Raw genomic sequence first — 17,007 nt, 5'->3', positions numbered from 1 at the left:
TAAATCAATAAAGCCTGTTTCTGCTTCTCATTTGATGCCTCAAGCTCATATGTTCCAATTTTCAAAGGGCAGCAATGACAGTTTGGGGTCTCTGTGGGGCTTCAGCTGGAGTGAAAGGGATGCTACCAACAGGTACAGGTCCTGCCAACTGGGTGGTGGTTGGGGGCAGGATGGGTGGTGGACCCCTATAAGGGAGTCCCTTCCTAGGACTCAGATCAAACTTTCCTTCAGTCAGTAAATCAGGGCATCACTTTCTGTTACCAAAATGATAAACAGTTGGGAAGCCAGGATGTGGAAGAAATGGCATCTCTTAGGTAAAAAGAACGTGAATCAAAACTGCAATGTCTTTGCCTGAATTGTAACCTAGATAACTGCTTTTCCACCTGCCAGTACCCTACTAGGAAACGTGTGTTAGAGAGGTATGTGATATCCATTGACAGTTATGAGTAAATGAGGCTCTACCTGCCATCTAAGCACCTTGCAGAACCCTCCACATTGTGGGGAGGGGGGAAACACATTGATCAGGTAGCTGGTATCTCCATTTCCTTATATTCAGCTTTGTTTCACACATTAGCTCCATATCAGAATAAAGCAAGTGCATTAAAATAGAAATATTGAGTAATTTCAACGAAGACTGTGATATTTCCGAAGCTTGAACAAAGTGATATTAAGACACAAACTTAGCCTAAAAAAGGTGTGATTGTAGGACTCAGGAACAACAAATATTACTACAATTATAATCACAACTACAACTACTACTCATTAAGTTATTTGAAATCTGTGCTTGAAATTTGCCATCATGAAGGAAAAATAAAAAAACCTCAAATGTTTCAAATTACTCTTGTGTGGGAATTCCCGATTTTCCATGTGTTTCCAGTAAGATTTGATTTCAAGATAATTTCTGGAAAATATAGAAAAAAAAGAATTTGGGTAACTCATAAAAGCAAGTTATATGTGCATAATTGTGTGAGAAAAGCTAAAACAACATTTCACAGCTGGTCAGCATAAAAAATGACTTGTCGGTTTTACTTTACAGATAACACCTGTATGTTTTAAATAATACATATGCACCTTATTCATTTGAAGACTTTTTATAGTATAAAGTTTCTGTGTATAGGAAATATAATGATCTAGCTTTTATAAGAATTTATTTTTATGATATTAAATAAAACTGATGCCAAAGCATATATTATCCATCACGATAGATAGATAGTCAAAATTTGTCCTATTCAGAAAGCAGAGAAAATGATTTTGAATTTTATCAGGCATGCAGGAAACTTCTTTGTGTTGGGGGGAACCTTGACACTGCAGATCTCAAGAAAGTTTTTTTTGCAAGGGAGAGGGAACAATTGGTCTAATCCCTTTTTCTGGTGTCTAAGCTTTGATCAAAACTTCATATTCATACATCAATGCAGCCTAGAGGGAACCCTAAGTTAGGGTGGGTGCTTGGGCATGACTATACATGCTAATATGTGTTGTGTGTGCTAATGTGTGTGAGATTGTGTGTGTGCACTGGTGCATTAAGATGAATGTTCTGCCACTGTGGAGTAAAGGAAGGTTTGGGAAAAGGAGGGAAGGATTGTAGAGGAGCAGTTTCACCCTCTAAAATCTTGGGACTAAGTGGTAAATATACTCCTTCCCCTGCACCAAAATGTAACCTTTGGTTTTGAAGCAAAGTCTTCTGAGAACTAGAATTTGCAAAGCAAAGAGACACAATGGGGAAAGTTTCACCTAGAGTCTTCAAAGCATGCATAAATGGCCAGGAGCAATAGTGAAGTCTTTCCACTTCATGCTAACCATGCATCCTACTACCAAGGGAGAGGACCCCAAGAGGACTCTCAGTGCAGTAAGGCATGGGTAGGAGTCTTGATGTAAGAAAGGAAAACAGAGTTGAGAATTGTGATTCTTCTGCAGGGGAGGTAAGGTGCAGGTGTTTGGCTGGCAGGGAATATTTTACTGTCAGATATTTCCTCACTCTTACCATTAAAACCATAGTTTGAGGTAGGGATGAGGAAATGACACTTTAGCAAATTGAAATTTGAGAAAATACCACATTCAAGAACATAGAAATCCTATGAAGCGATACTGGAAATACAGAGCTCAGAGCTCCTGCAGGTGGTTGTTGTTGTTGTTGCATCTTATCCCCTCTATATTTGTGTTTTCCTGTTTGGATACCAAGAATCTGTTGATCCATTTGGCTCCATCTCTAAACTGTGATTGCCTTACAACAATCATTTTGGCTTATTCATCTTCACAAGACCCTGGAAAGCCTCACAAAGCCCCTTGCCCCTTGTTAGACTGGATAGTTTTTAAAAGGTGGGATAGATTAAGCAACAAACTAGAGTTAGAGGATTTAATCTTCCTAAAATTTGGCTACAGATTAGTCGCTTTGACCTCTAGGTCTCAGTTTCTTCATGGCAAATGAAAGTTGCCTTAGAGGATCTCTATGATGATTTCCAACTTAATATCATGATGGAATAGAAAGCCTTTTTTCCTTTTAGTAAATGTAAAAGTTATGTATCAGTTGAATTTGTGATTATATCTATATATGCAGTGAAGATTTTTCCTTAAATATGCACAAATAAAGCTGTTATTTAGGATAAGATAATGAAGTAGAAATCAGCCCACCTAAACATGATGGCCAGTATATTGTCTTCCTATGATTAAACACTTCAACTACTTTCATCCAGTGCAGATTACGTCCTTAAACTAACATTATTTTTCTAGAACATAGCTGCTCATTCTAATCCACTAAAGTAATTTTTTCACATATCACCAAATGAACTTTCTAAAGTGTTAAAGTAACTTATACAGGGGGGAAAAAACTTACTTCCAAGAAGAATTGTTCTGTATGAGTAGGAATTTATTCATTCTATTCAAAAGCTCTGTTAGTTTTTTTTTCCTTGTGATATGTGGTTCTAATAAATATTCAGCACTTGATATTGATATTTGGAATTTTGTTTCTAAGTGTTCTTCAATGTACTCATAAATGACTGGATAATCTATCTGAATATAAATGTCATTTTTAAAAAAATTAAGGCATAAAATTTGTGTGAGAAGCTCAGCACCTTCAAAAGAGACAAGCTTTAATAAGAAGAAAATTCAGTTGGAATTTCCTTAAATTCTAAATAATAAATATTTTGTGGATGAAAAGAATTATAATTAATACATTTGAACCACTGTCATCTTGAAATACCTATCAAAATGATCCACTGAGATTAACAATGATGAAATGAATTGAGGTTGCTTTATAAATGGTGTTTAATGCCAAATGCTGGATTATTTCACTAAAACTGGATAAGAAAATTAAATTTGCTATTTGTAGGCACAATGTACTGATCACTGGAGTAAAAGTCCTGAGCTTAGTGCTGAAGGCAATTGGTGGAAAATTGGAGATTGCTGGAACCTAGATTCTCTTCCTTTATATTCTGACTTATCAGCCTTGTAGTATCGGCCTTGGACAACTGACCACTGAGAGACTGAGGGGGTTGGAAATCCACAGGCCTTCAATAAGAGCAACTTCCTTGCAGGTTCTGATGAATTTCAGAATCCATCAGCAGCTACTGAATATTCCTGGGACTTGGAAGTTCACTTAATTTATGAGTGAGGATCAGATGTCAGGACACATTTTATTTGCCTCCCAGATGATTACAGATGGTGTTCCAGTCGGAGGGAACATCATTACTGGACATTTCCAGAAGTCCTCCAGAGGTTTATTGGTACTTTGAGGATAAACCTCCAGCTAGTCCTGGACTTTCATGGTTCCCTCCCTAAGAAGCGATCATCATCTTGGGGACCACTGAGGTATCTCAGCTACCCTTGTCACCATCAGAGTTTAAAAAAATGCAAATGTGCTAATTATACCAGATTCATTTTTTACTGATGTGGTCATGGATTAGTCTGAAGAACATTGGTAGGGTAGGTGCTCCTGCTGCTACAGTAGGTCTTCTAGTCATTATGTCAGAAAGCCCTAGGACTTTCCTTCTACCTTTTTAGAATTGATAATTAGAGGAAACAAAGAGGACAGAGAAAAAGACCAACGTGTGAAAATGCCACCCGCGTACTAATAAGCACCAATCCCCCTTCTCTACAAAGTATTCTTTTTTCTCCTAAAAGGAATTTCTGAAAAGACTAGTAGTCTAAGGCCTATGACAATGAGTGTTTATTTTCTATGATTGAACATATGGACATTTATCATTTTAATTATCTTTTAAGCAGGAATAAAAAGAGAAAGTGAGAATACAAAATTTACAAATCTTGGTGGTGGGGGGGGAGGGGATTGAGGAGAATTCATTTCAGTAGCTACCTATTTCCCTCCTTGCCTTTCTAAAGCAATGGCGTTCCAGTGGCTGGGATTAAGTGACAGATTGTGGGCACTGACTAGAGGCGCGCTGGAGAAAGCGGGGAGCCCATCCTTCGCACACAAAGCCGCGGAGTTCCCATGCTGCAGGCAGCCCTGCCCTAGGGCACCGTCGCGCTCCAAGCTCAGGGACCGGCCAGGAAGCGCCGGCGACTGCTCTAGGCAACCCTGACACGCTGCTGGTGGCTGGGAGAAGTTAGTCATCCCGCGGCCGAACCGAGCTAGCGTCGGAGCTCGAATAGGCTAGGGAATGAGGAGGCAGGAAACCCAGTACCCCCGGACCGCTGGAAGGAAGCAAAGGAGCGCCGGGGCGGGGGGTCGCTTGGGAAGCTGAGAGCCCTGGCTGGTGGATGGTGAGGTACCGTCTGCAAAGCCTGAGCGCACCGGCCTGCAAAGGGAAAAATTGCGGCAGAAACTTCCTACCCAAAGCAAGAAAGGCAAGAGAGAAAGGCAGGGAGAGACTTGAAGTGTCTCAATAACTTTAAAAACACCCCAAAACATCCCTCCAGAAGATGAGGTAAGCCGAGGCTAACCCACCCCTCTTTGTTGTGAAATACCAGAACGACCCGGAGTCGCTGTGACTTTAAATGAGACCAAGTAAATTTTATGTTTTTCTCCCCAAATACCCCCACCCCCCCACCCCGCCCGCCCTTGCTCCCTCCTTTGTCCCTCCTTCCTCTCCTTCAGGCCCTGGTCCCTTCCTCCTTCTCCTCTCCCTGTCCTCGATCACCCTCCCCCGCCCTTGCTCTCTCCCTCCCCCATCTGATTAGGCGCAGATGGGGAAGGGTGGGAGTGGTGGGGGAAGCTCTCCCTTTAAGAGGCAGCGTGCAGTGACGAATTGTTGAAATTGCCATTGCAGGATGGAATGCCGCTATAAATTCATTGTTCCACCTCCTCGCATCTTCACAGCGCTCGCGCTGCTCTCCGCGCTCTCTACAGCCGACTGGGGATGACGGCGGGCAGGAAGACACCGCATCCAAAGGGACTCGGACGCGCTGCTTCACCGGCTCTCCTCAGTCTGCCCCCCGCATTTTTGTTTTGATTTTTATGGCTTTTTTTCCGTCTCTTTCTTCCCTTCCTCCCGGTTTCAGCAGAGCCGAGGAAACCCACAAAATAAGAAAGGAAGTGGCCCCGAAGCTTGGAAACTCCGTAGCCAGCCGGTCCGGCGCAGCCAGGGGACGGGAGGGGGTGCGCACCAGTTGCCCGCCTGGTGCGCGATACCTTTTTTACTTTTCTTGGTGCAACGACCTTGTCTACATTTGGGTTTTCCTCCCTTCCCCGTATTGGCTGAATCTTCACTACTTATCTTTTTTATTTTATTTTATTTTTTTTCCCCTTTCTTAAGCCTACTGCCAACTATATGCAGACCTTATTTTGTACAAGAAAAAGGAAGCAAAATCCTCAGTCATGAAAAAAAAGAAAAAAAAAATCCCTGAGGAAATATTCCAAGGAATGCTATAGATAATCTATTTTAATGGGAATCCTGGTGTGAGAAATCAAACAGAAATTTATGTAAAATATTGTAATTTTTTGATTTAAGGACTCATGGTTGAACTTACACTAATGTATCAGATGTCTAATATTCTGAATTTAAAGAATGTTTTAAACAAATTATTAAAAAAATACTTAAAATATGTTTGTTTAAAAGTCTCTGGTACTTTACTACCCTCTTATTGTTCATTCGACTAAACTTGGGATTGGTATAAAATTAATAAGATGATTATTTATAGATGAAAACATAATCCAATGGACAGAAACAAGGTGGAAAGTATTTTAAAGAAAACAAAGGATTTTATGAACTTTATATTAACCAGTTTTACTAATACATATTCAAATTTTCAATGAAAATATAATACATAAGAATATGTTATTTAAAAATCAAAGGACCAATTAATGCTATGTATCTTTAATTGCATTCAAATAACTTAAAACCGTCATCTACTTACAATGTAAAAATAAAGCATATGCATCTTCTCACAATATTTTTAGAGTTATAGTGTCATGTGGTTGGAAAGAATTTTAGTAACCATGCCAACAACCTTCCCACTCCACTTAAGAATCTATTTTATGTCCTCTCCAATATAAGATCATTCAAGTTTCTCTCAATATTCCAGCCAAGAAGAGTTTTGTTATAATTGTAGGTTTATAAAATCTAATTTTGAACAATTCTACTTGTAGAATAGATTTCTTAATAAAATATGCTTCTTTCTTAATTTCCACATGGTTTACCTTGATCTATTGCCCATTCATTTACAAAATAAGTTTAATCCATCACAGAAATACTATATGCTTTTGTCACTAGCATAGTGCCTTCAATGTCTACTTGGTGTTATGTTCCCTACAGGGAAAAAACACTGCTTCTTCACCATTTTGTTGTCATTATCAAACCTTAAATCTTATTCACTTATTATTTATTTATTAAGATTATTTTATGTAATGAATGGGCAATATGTTAATTGTGGCTCTAAAGTTATTATCATACCCACATAATTATGTGCTGTTATAACTTATAAAAGACATCCATTGTCATTAACTATTTTCCAAACTTCTTTTTTTTTTTTTACTCAGATGATCCCTGTTTTTCACTCCTTTGAATACTACCCTGTTGATCTTGTTTGCTCTATTTTGGTTTTCCTATTGCTGAAGTATTTAAAATATTTGAAAAGTTTTCCATTTTATCTATTCATAATTCGAATTAAATTACCTCTAGGAAACCTAGAGATGTATTCGATGTCTATTGCCATGGACAATGGAGTAACCTTTAGGCACATTTGGCTAATAAGCACTTTAAATGCAGTTATTTTAAAATGGCATGTGTTATAAATAGGAAATACACATCAGGTTGTGAAAATTTTGAAGAACAATGAAAAGTGCACCGCATTTTCATTCACAATTTTATGCTTATTGACTATACGTTGATTTTTTGGGTCACATTAGGTAAATGAACATATCCTATTAAAAACAAGCTTACTTATGTCCTTTGGCTTGTTTAATGTGGCATTTAGAAAAGTTAAAACTAAATATGATATTTTCAAAGAATAACTCTACTGTCATGGAATTATTTACAACATTTTAGATGGAATACTAATCATAATTTACACCAGAGATTCTTGTTGGTTCATTGTGAGGCATTAAGTAATATCAGTGTATTCTAATATGTTTCATTAGTTCATTTAATGAAATTTTAATAAAATGTCCAAGGCTGAGTAACCTATAAAGAAAAGTGGTTTATTTAGCTCATAGCTTATGAAATCCGAGAGCAGAGTGCCAGCATCTGCTTGACTCTGGTAAGGGCCTTCTGGCTCCATTACAGCATGATGGAAAGCATCATTGTGAGTCAGAGAAATCCAGTGCAAGAAGGAGAGATCACATGGAAAAACAGGAAGCAAGAGAGATTTGGGAGGCTAGGAGTCAGGCCTGCTCTTTTTATAATTACCCATTCTCATGGTAGCTAGCTATTCCGCAAGATCCAACCTATTTTTGAAGACCAACACTAATCCCTTCATAAGGGTGGAGTCCCATAATTACCTTTCACTAGGGATGTGTCTTCATGGTTCCTCTGCTGCCAACCTGGGGACCAGTGTGGCAGCATATGAAACTTTGAGGGACACATTCCAATCACATTTAAACCATAGCACCTGTTAACTGAAAGGATTATATTTCTACCATGAGGTCAATATAAAGAACAAGTAGAGCCAATGCCCATTTTCATATTTTTTGTTGTTGAAAAATTAGACCTTTCCCTTTTCTCCCTAATTTTTAGCCTTTGTCACACAACTGGACAGGGATGCATCTGTTAGTCTGTTTTTTTTCCCTGTGTGCCTTCCTTTGGCTTCCTTATGCTGCCTTCTGCATGTGGATTAACCATTAGTTAATCCTCTCAACTTTTTTTTTCTTTTTTACATGAAACTATCTTGGAAAACCTGAAATATATTGTCTCTACTGTCTGATTGAACATCGTCATGTGAGTATAATAATTGTGATTTATTAGGACACGATTATTAAGAAGGAAAGCATTCTCACTCTGAAAGAAAATGCATATTCTTCCTATTTAAACATCTGTCATTTCAAATACAGTGTTTAAGGTTCAGGTTAAATCAGTTCTTAACGTGAGAGGAGTATTAAGGCAGAACAGTACTTATTTCCCAATATTCCATCAGAATTCTATTAAATTGGATGTTAAATGACCTCACTTTGTCAACCACTTCAGAAACCAGCAAAAGTCCTTAAGTGCATTTAATATTTAACTTCCAGCTAAGCTTTTAAAATAACTGCATCTTCAGTTCTAAGTTTCCTGGCTCCCAAGTGAAGCAATAGTCATAAAGTATTTCTACAAAACAGAATTCTTTTAGAACTCCAGAAATGGAACAGGATTTTTCTTTTAGAGAATTATGATCCACAAGAAAAAGCACAGCCTTAAGACTTTGGTCCATTAAGCAGTTACTACCTGTGACAGAATTGCACTTTAATTCATGGAATTATCTTCAACTCCTTGAACTATTGGATAAATACCTTCAGAATAAAATCTAAGCAAAATACAAGTTAGAAATGTAGAAAGGCTGTATTTATCATTGCTGATAGACAGAAAAGTTGACAGTGTGCCCTGCTTTGATAGAGGCACTCAGTAAATTCAGATATAGGAAAATCTTCTTGTAATGACATTGCAGGACATATAATTAGTCTTCAACATGAAAGACAGTTGAGATGTCCCAGAAGCTTGAAGCAACCACTGTTTATACTTGGATCTAGCAATGGCTGTGGCCAACCCATGACATAAGATTTTTTTTTCTCTCCTTCTACTTTTTATTTATTTATTTATTTATCACTTTTTTCTTTCAGTATTCTTGCAGTTACAAAATATCATTTATCCATTTATTATTATCCATCTGTTCATATGTGATTTCCAATATTCTTTCTTCACTTGAGCTTTTTAAGGATTTAACTTTCAATAAGCATAAGCAACCCTATAATGCTCTCCATACATACTGTACTTACTGGTTCTCACCACAACTTTATTGAAACACAGAATGTTTAATTCTTAGAAATCATTATTGAACTTCTCCTGATTGCTCAACTGTGCAGAGAGAAATAGTAATATAAGTTCCCTTTCTACTCATCCTCACCCTCACCATTACCACCCCATATATTTTTTATCCTCACTCGAAAACACCTGCAAGTTTCACCATTATAAGTCTCAAATAAGTGTGCGCTATTGAGAAAAGCTAAGAAGCTACCAGGCACATAATTGTTGTCAAATTGCTTTGTCTATTAATGTGAACATTTTCCAACTGCTTCTGCATGTAAGTTTTACTTAAGCCCCTGTGTCTTTATAGCACGAATTAATAAGAACATGGAGAAACAGTGTCGGTTAGAGCTAAGGAATGGGGCGGACATTTTCTCTGTTGACATAAAGACCTTAAAAGCCCAATTATCTGTCTACCTAAATGATATGACTCTGAGTGTTTGAAATGTTTTCTTTTGAGGAGTGAACTTTCATGACAAATACAGAGATTGAGCTGGATCCACATGGTGTGCTCAGAAACACTCCTAAAACCACATTCACCCGAACATAATGTAATACATGTTTTATAAACTACTTTTTACAGACACATTTAGTTTTTGTTACACCCTTTGGGGAGTTAACTGAGAAAGACTTCTTGTAACACTCAAATGGTCAGGATGCATTTTTTAGAAATTAATATCCTATTGGCATTTGCATTGTATTACCTCATATGCTTCTCTGCCTAAAACTTGATGACATTTTCGGAGGAAAAAAAAAAGAAAAGAGTAGCCTATCAGCTATGTTATATCAAACTGCTTAGTGTTATGAATCTAGGCATGCAGAACCCTCACAATATGTCTTAATAGCAAGTTTCATGCCAAGGAAATAAAACACTTGCAGAATTCAAGCAAAGTTGGTGGTTGTGGAGGACTGCTGAATTAAAAATCAATGTCTTGGTCATATTGCAAGCATTGAATTAAAGTCTGAAATATAAAGAGAAAAAGCAAAGAGTTTCCAGGGCTCTCTGTATTAGGGAAAAATCTATGCATTCCATTTTTTTTGTCTCTCTGACAGAAAATATTTTCAAACTATACCTGATGGAGCCAGAGTAGAAGATAACTAACCCTTTATATCTGCAAATTCCTAAAGCATGGACCAAGTCCAACCCTTCTTGGTGTGACTTTTGTTATCATGAAAGGATTTCAACTTGTTTATGTTCTTCTTGCAACAAAAGTCATTACTGCAGATCCTCTTTTCTCTCCTCTTGAGAAATGTGCACATTTGGGACATTCTGCAAAATCACATGTATGTATTGATAGATATATTTCCCTTTAGATATAACTATGTTGATCTCTTGTTCTCTTGGCATCAAATACAAATAAAGCAGATTTTAACCTCATTTTTAGTATAGTTATCTAGAAAGTTGGAAAACAACTGAATTTAATTAAGCACAAAGACAGTGATTTTAGCATGGAGCTTAAATAAGTCCAACTATTTTATAATTCTCAGCTCATGTGAACAATAGCTATTATAATTCCCATTTAAAAGCTGTTAACTAGGGACATGAATGATTCAAGATACTTTCTCCAAATATGCAATCTGTGGAAGTAAATGAAACTGAAATGCACCAGTTGGGATTTCAACAACCTCTGATGAGTGCTTGATGTTAGCAAAGAAAAGAATAAAATAAGGACAAGAACACAGGAGGAATCAGAGAGACAATCGTGATTAGAGGGGGAAAAAGCAATAAAAATTGATGGTGCTCCTCCACTTTGTAGTTTGCAAAGTATTTTACAATCCAGGTCTCTCTTTGGGAATGGAAATAAACTTTTCTATTGCTCACTAATCCAGAGACTAAATAGGGTAGTTGTTTAGTGCCCCTAGAGTAACATCAAATTCTTTCCCAGATTCTAAACTTCATCCAGTCTTGGTTACAGGATTTGTTAATAAATCCAAAGGCAGAATGTAGTAGGAGGTCTCCAAATTTTGGTAGCTTTATACTTTTGATTCTACCATGTTTCAGGAAGAAAGTGGGTCTATCAGTTAGAATCTATACATACTTCCACCCAAAGAAAATCTTATACAGCTCTTTTTCCCCAAATATAATCATAAAATATAGACAAAGAGGAGCTAGTCAAGATTTAGATGGTAGATAACCTCTAAGGACTTCCCAAGGTGGGATCAGAAAAAGCTTGCATTGCAACAGCATCCTGGTTCCTCTCTTAAGATCCCTGCTCAGGGAAGTGGTATGCTATTAACCTTCCCATTTGGTTTTATAAGTGTTGATTCATAAATATCAATAATTTTACAAGTTAGTTGATAGTTTGAGACTGGCCACTGTATGTACATTTACAATACGGAATTTACCTATTAATGCTGTAAGTCATGGCATCTTGTTTCATATATTCAATTTATTGGCACATCACTGCCTGAGCCTGGATCTTTCTGTCTGCTGCTGAGCTATTGCAATCTACGTTTGGGGTTGAAGGTGAAGCTTTATTGGAGTGGCAAGTTGAGAGTTTATACTTGTACTGTCACTCTCTAAGAACTCTACATAATCAATCAGAATCAAGAAAGGCTGAAAAAAGCATATTTCATACAGACTGTAGGGGATGTTTTGAATTGTATGTATGTCCTGTTTTGAATTGTGACAACATTGCAAAATATAACAGCATGTCGTATCCATCTGTTGCCAATTACACATACATGCCAGTCCTAAGACTAGACAATTTCCCTCTGCATGAGTTCATCTTTCTTTGCTGCTCTTATGAAGAGTATTCTTGGCCATGAATGTAAGACAAACACAAGTATTTTATGTAATTTTAAAGATGAAATATTAATCTAGGTTTTATAGCTTGAACTTAAGAAAATTAGGAAAAACAATTACTATGCATGATTTCAGAATTAACCATTGATGGTGAACTATAAACACCAAAAAGATAATAAACAGATAATAAAAATGTAATAACAGCATAGACAATGTGCCATAGTTGATAAAAATTAATCAGTTTATTACTTAAGTGACATTTAAATATAGAGTTTGAGAGATTTTTAAAATAATTTTCATTTCAAATTATCTTTCATTTCTTCACAGTGTGCAATCCTTTCTACTGGGAATAAAGACAACATATATCATATTTTATCCACCTAGTTAGAGCATCTTAGGGCTGAGCAAAACATGTTTTAATCATTAGATAAGCATGCACAAGCAAAGGATTTGCAAACCAATCTTCTTTCCAGAAGTTGAGAATTATTTGGTGATTACTATGGAAGACCTGCAGTGAGGGAAATTTTTTTACAAATTAAATAAATGTGTTCATGGAAGAATGGGATAAAAACGAAGAAGTTTGTTGTACTAGTGCTGAATCAAAAAAAAATCCCAGTGTTTTCAATAGTATCAGTAAAATTACCCAATATTTCAATCAACTCATAATAGTTATACATATTAATGGGATACAGGATGACATTGTCAAATGTGATTATTATGTATAATCATCAGATCAGAGTAACTGGCATATCCATGATGTCAAGCATTTATAATTTCTCTGTGTTGGGGACATACAAAATCTTTTCTATTCCCTGTTTGGAAATATAGTTAGTTTTTGTCAACCTGTGCTATAGAACTGTAGAAGTTATTCTTCCTACCCACCCAACCTCACCCCGAACCCATTAATAATTATTTATTTCCTAATATTCCATGCTTCCAAAAATCTACCATAGTTACAGAAATAAGTATTTTTTTCCCTATAATACTATGCACTGGTGACGTGGATCATGGTGTAATAATCAAAAGGATATAGGCTGTAAGAAGAGTCAATTTACATATTACAATAGGCAATCTATTGCTGAACAGAAGCCTCCTGTACTGTTTGTATCTGTCTGGTTTGTCTATTGAGCTGACTTCATTCGGAATCACGGTTTTAGAAACCTTCTACAAAATGACAACAACATCAGAATAAGAGAGACTTTTATTTCTCCCTCTGCCACTAATTTGAGAATGCAGGAATCATCCCTGTTTACCTCCCAGAACCAGCTTTCATGTGGCCTGAAAAGATCTACTGCTTGCAACTTCCTGCTAAACAATTCTTGAATAAGGCCAATATGATCCCATATCCTGCTTCCATTTGGCAGGATTTCTGCCTAGGCAGTCAGTGGACAGAATCTGACCATTTCCAATAGTATCTATATAAATATGGTTATGGTGACATAATTTGATTTCCCATTTCAATATGTTGCCCACTTCAGAGTTTGAACTTAGGTTTTCCCCTACGATGTTATGCTGTTAGCAAATTGATACTTCATAAATATTATTAAGACTTTAGTGCATGTTTTTTTATCATTTAATAATTTCCCATATTAATTAAGACAAATCAGTCTATGCAACAAACTCATAGCCTCAGTGGCTGAACACAATTTATTTCTGAAGGCTGTAAAGTCAGCCTCAGGTGTGGTTGACTCTGTCCTCCAGGTATTGGCTTAGTATAGTAGGTGGCCTCTCCTTTTGACACTGCTTCCTTCACTAGGGTCTCCACTTTCAGTACCTTGTACAACCAGAAACAGGAGAAGCGCACCTTGAATTTCCATTGCTGCATCGCAGAAGTGAATTGCCATTTTCTTTCACTTTTCATTGTTCATGGCTAATCATATGGGCCTAGTGACAGGTGTAGTTTCCCATATTCCCATGAACAAAAGGACAATCAGATATTGTGAAGGACCATTGTTTTCTATCACTTACCTCAATAAGGCTTTCTGTCTTTCCTGTGTCCATATCTGCTTATTGTGCTTTATAGAATCCATTTCTCCTCATTTAGTATTTGTCTTATTCAGTTCAGGCTTTGGAAACAAAATATCATAGACTGGGCATTTAAAAACAAAGAGCAATTTATTTCTCACAGTTCTGGAGACTGGATGTCCAAGGCAAAGTGCTAGAAGATTTAGTACCTGGTTAAGGTCTTCTTCCTCATAGGCGACTACCTTCTCACTATTTTTTATTGTCTTTAAGGTCTTTTTATTTACATATAAACTGTATTGGATCCTTTATTCTTCTGATTTGACTAAAAACCGAACTGCCCTTTCCCAAGTTGTGTGATCCAAAAATGAATGACATAATATAAAATTCAGAAAAATCACAGTAGACTCCAAAACTATTTATAATTTGCTCCAGCTATTCACTTCGATGTCTCAACTCCCCTTTATGCAATGTAACCTGAAGTGAACAATTATGCTTCAATATTACCTCAAAGCAAGAGAGTTTTTAATACCTTAATTGTGCAACAAAATGGAAAAAATAAACTTTTTCTATATCAATTTACCGGAATTGTTACCCAAAATTTAAAAGATCTAAAATATGGGATGCAAATATTTCACCAGATAGGTAAGATTTCTTCTATAGTTTTATTAAATAAATAAATGAATCCATGCTCTTGGGAACTTAGCTCCAGGCAATTTTTTTAACCATGGCTTCTATTTTCCTCATAGTTATTTTAATCTCTCTAGTAGGATCCACCCTCTCAAGAGTTGTGAATGTCTATTGGCAGTCACTTATGCATCAGAAGTCATCCTTCAGGATTGTGCAGCTGAAGGTAGGAATGTGTTTACAGCCATTTTACAATCCAAATGTGAACTGCAGAAAGTTTTCAAGTTGATATAAGTTTACAATTTGAGTTTATATTTTTAACTTGTCAAACTTTTATTATAGACTTGTAATAATAAAGATTTCACATGCTGCACACACATGGTTGTTAAAAACAATAGTTTTATTGATGTCAAGCCAGCTTCTAATACACTAGGGAGAACAATCTGATTTTATTTAGATTAATGAAATCCATAATTTGCAAACATGCCACAGGTTTGCTTTATAGTATCAATTATAAAATGTGTTAAGTGAATCTCTGCACCATGAAAGACTCCAATGTGCTTCCTAAGATAAAGCCAGGCAATTTTAAAAAGTCAAGAGCAAATATTCAGTGAAGACTTGGGAAATAGCCGAGACACAACAGCATGGTTGCCTGTGTTTTGTTGTGGTTAGAGGGTGTTCTCTGGTTGTGCTGATCAGCCTGTGACTACTCCCATCGATGATTAGATTAAACAAGGCCATGTTTTGAAAAGCTGTGGAAGCCCTTGACACACCATAGACCAAAGCTAAGTGCACAGCATCAGATGTCCAAACTGGCTGTGAGATGTGAGGTGAGAAGGAAGCTGGGATTTAACTTGCTATTTATCCCCAAACCCATCGCTTTAATCAATGTGAACGGAACATTTTTTTTCTATCTAGCTTGGAGCAGTGCCACACTGTCTTTTTTGGCCTCAGATGAAAGGTAGGAATAGGTCTTTGCTATATGTCTAACAGTATTGAGTGATTTAGTGCTTGTTAAGTTTTTAAAACATCAAATCCCGATTCGTGTTTCTCTAGGGGAGGCCTCTTGATTTTCTGCTGCATGTGTGGAAATCAAATTGAAGTTGGCAGAAAATGGAAAATTGCACTTACTGTGTAATTGGTTTCTCCTCTAGTAACTAGGAATATTTCTCTTCCCCTCCCAAATCAAGGTGTTTAGCAATATTAAAATCACCAAAGACTAGCATATACCCATAGTGAGAGCACAATGATCAATGAGGACAGTAAAGTCAGCTGGTCCCTTGGTATATATCAAGCACCTGTTCTAAACAGTTTGCATCTTTTATGCTACTTAATCTTTACAAAATGCTTGGGGAAGTAGTTACATTTCACTCAAGTGAGGAAGAAACTGACACACAGAGAATTTTCTAAAGCTAAGCCTAAGAACTATTACTGCTAGGGTAAGATTCAAACTCAACTCCCCTGGCTCCAGAGCCCCAAATTTTTACACTATCCTAAAATGAATGTTTTCTTAAATAGTATTTAGTTTAAAGGAAATAATCTCAAATTTAATTCAAAAGGACATTGACACAGTTAGGTATATAGTGGAGGGGATTATTTTCTTCCAACCAAATTGTGTAACTGATATCATGTTTACCTTTTATATTTAATTTTTCAAATGGTCATTTGAGAATTTCATCACTTCTATATAAGGATCTGTGTTTAAACAGGGATCATCCAATTGTTAGAGCTCATGGATGCTTTCTTCAGTTCTAGATTCCGATCCTGTTTGAACTGTTGACTCACATTTTAATCCCTGGCTAAACCTTCTTGTACCTCCATAATCCCAGCTGGAAAATTAGGTAAAATAAAAACATGACCTCCTTAAGAAACAGATTCTTCATCTGAGCACTTCTTTCCCAAGTAAACACATTACAGAGCTTCTGGTAACTTTTTATAGGATGTGGTGCTGTGTCCCCTTGACCATTGGTCAGTTTAGGATCAGGAGACAGGAGTTTGAAATTTAGTTTAATTCGCAGACCAAAGTTCAGAAAAACAAGCAGTTTCCTTCCTGAGGTTAATAGTGTAAGTCAGCCATAACTGTACAGCAATACCTGAGTTGACTAGGAAGCCTGCCTACCAGTTTCCCTTAATGTGTCCTGACTCCTCCACTTGTTATCACTGATTTTCCAACAGTGAATTCATTGATTAAAGAGACTCGATGTTCTTTAAATCTCTCTTGGGAATTCAAAGATGAAATTTATTTAACAAAACATAACCTATGTACCAATTTAAAAAGAAGATTGTCAC

At 36.7% G+C, this 17,007-nt stretch overlaps 1 pseudogene; it reads left to right on the top strand.

The window, feature by feature from the left end:
• Positions 1-4,872: 4,872 nt before the first annotated feature.
• Positions 4,873-17,007, top strand: part of LOC143387535 (A disintegrin and metalloproteinase with thrombospondin motifs 5-like) — a 33,894-nt pseudogene continuing 21,759 nt past the window's right edge.

Source organism: Callospermophilus lateralis, unplaced genomic scaffold (genome assembly GCF_048772815.1).
Source record: "Callospermophilus lateralis isolate mCalLat2 unplaced genomic scaffold, mCalLat2.hap1 Scaffold_161, whole genome shotgun sequence".
Taxonomy (NCBI): domain Eukaryota; kingdom Metazoa; phylum Chordata; class Mammalia; order Rodentia; family Sciuridae; genus Callospermophilus; species Callospermophilus lateralis.
This window is presented reverse-complemented; position numbering and strand designations above follow the sequence as displayed.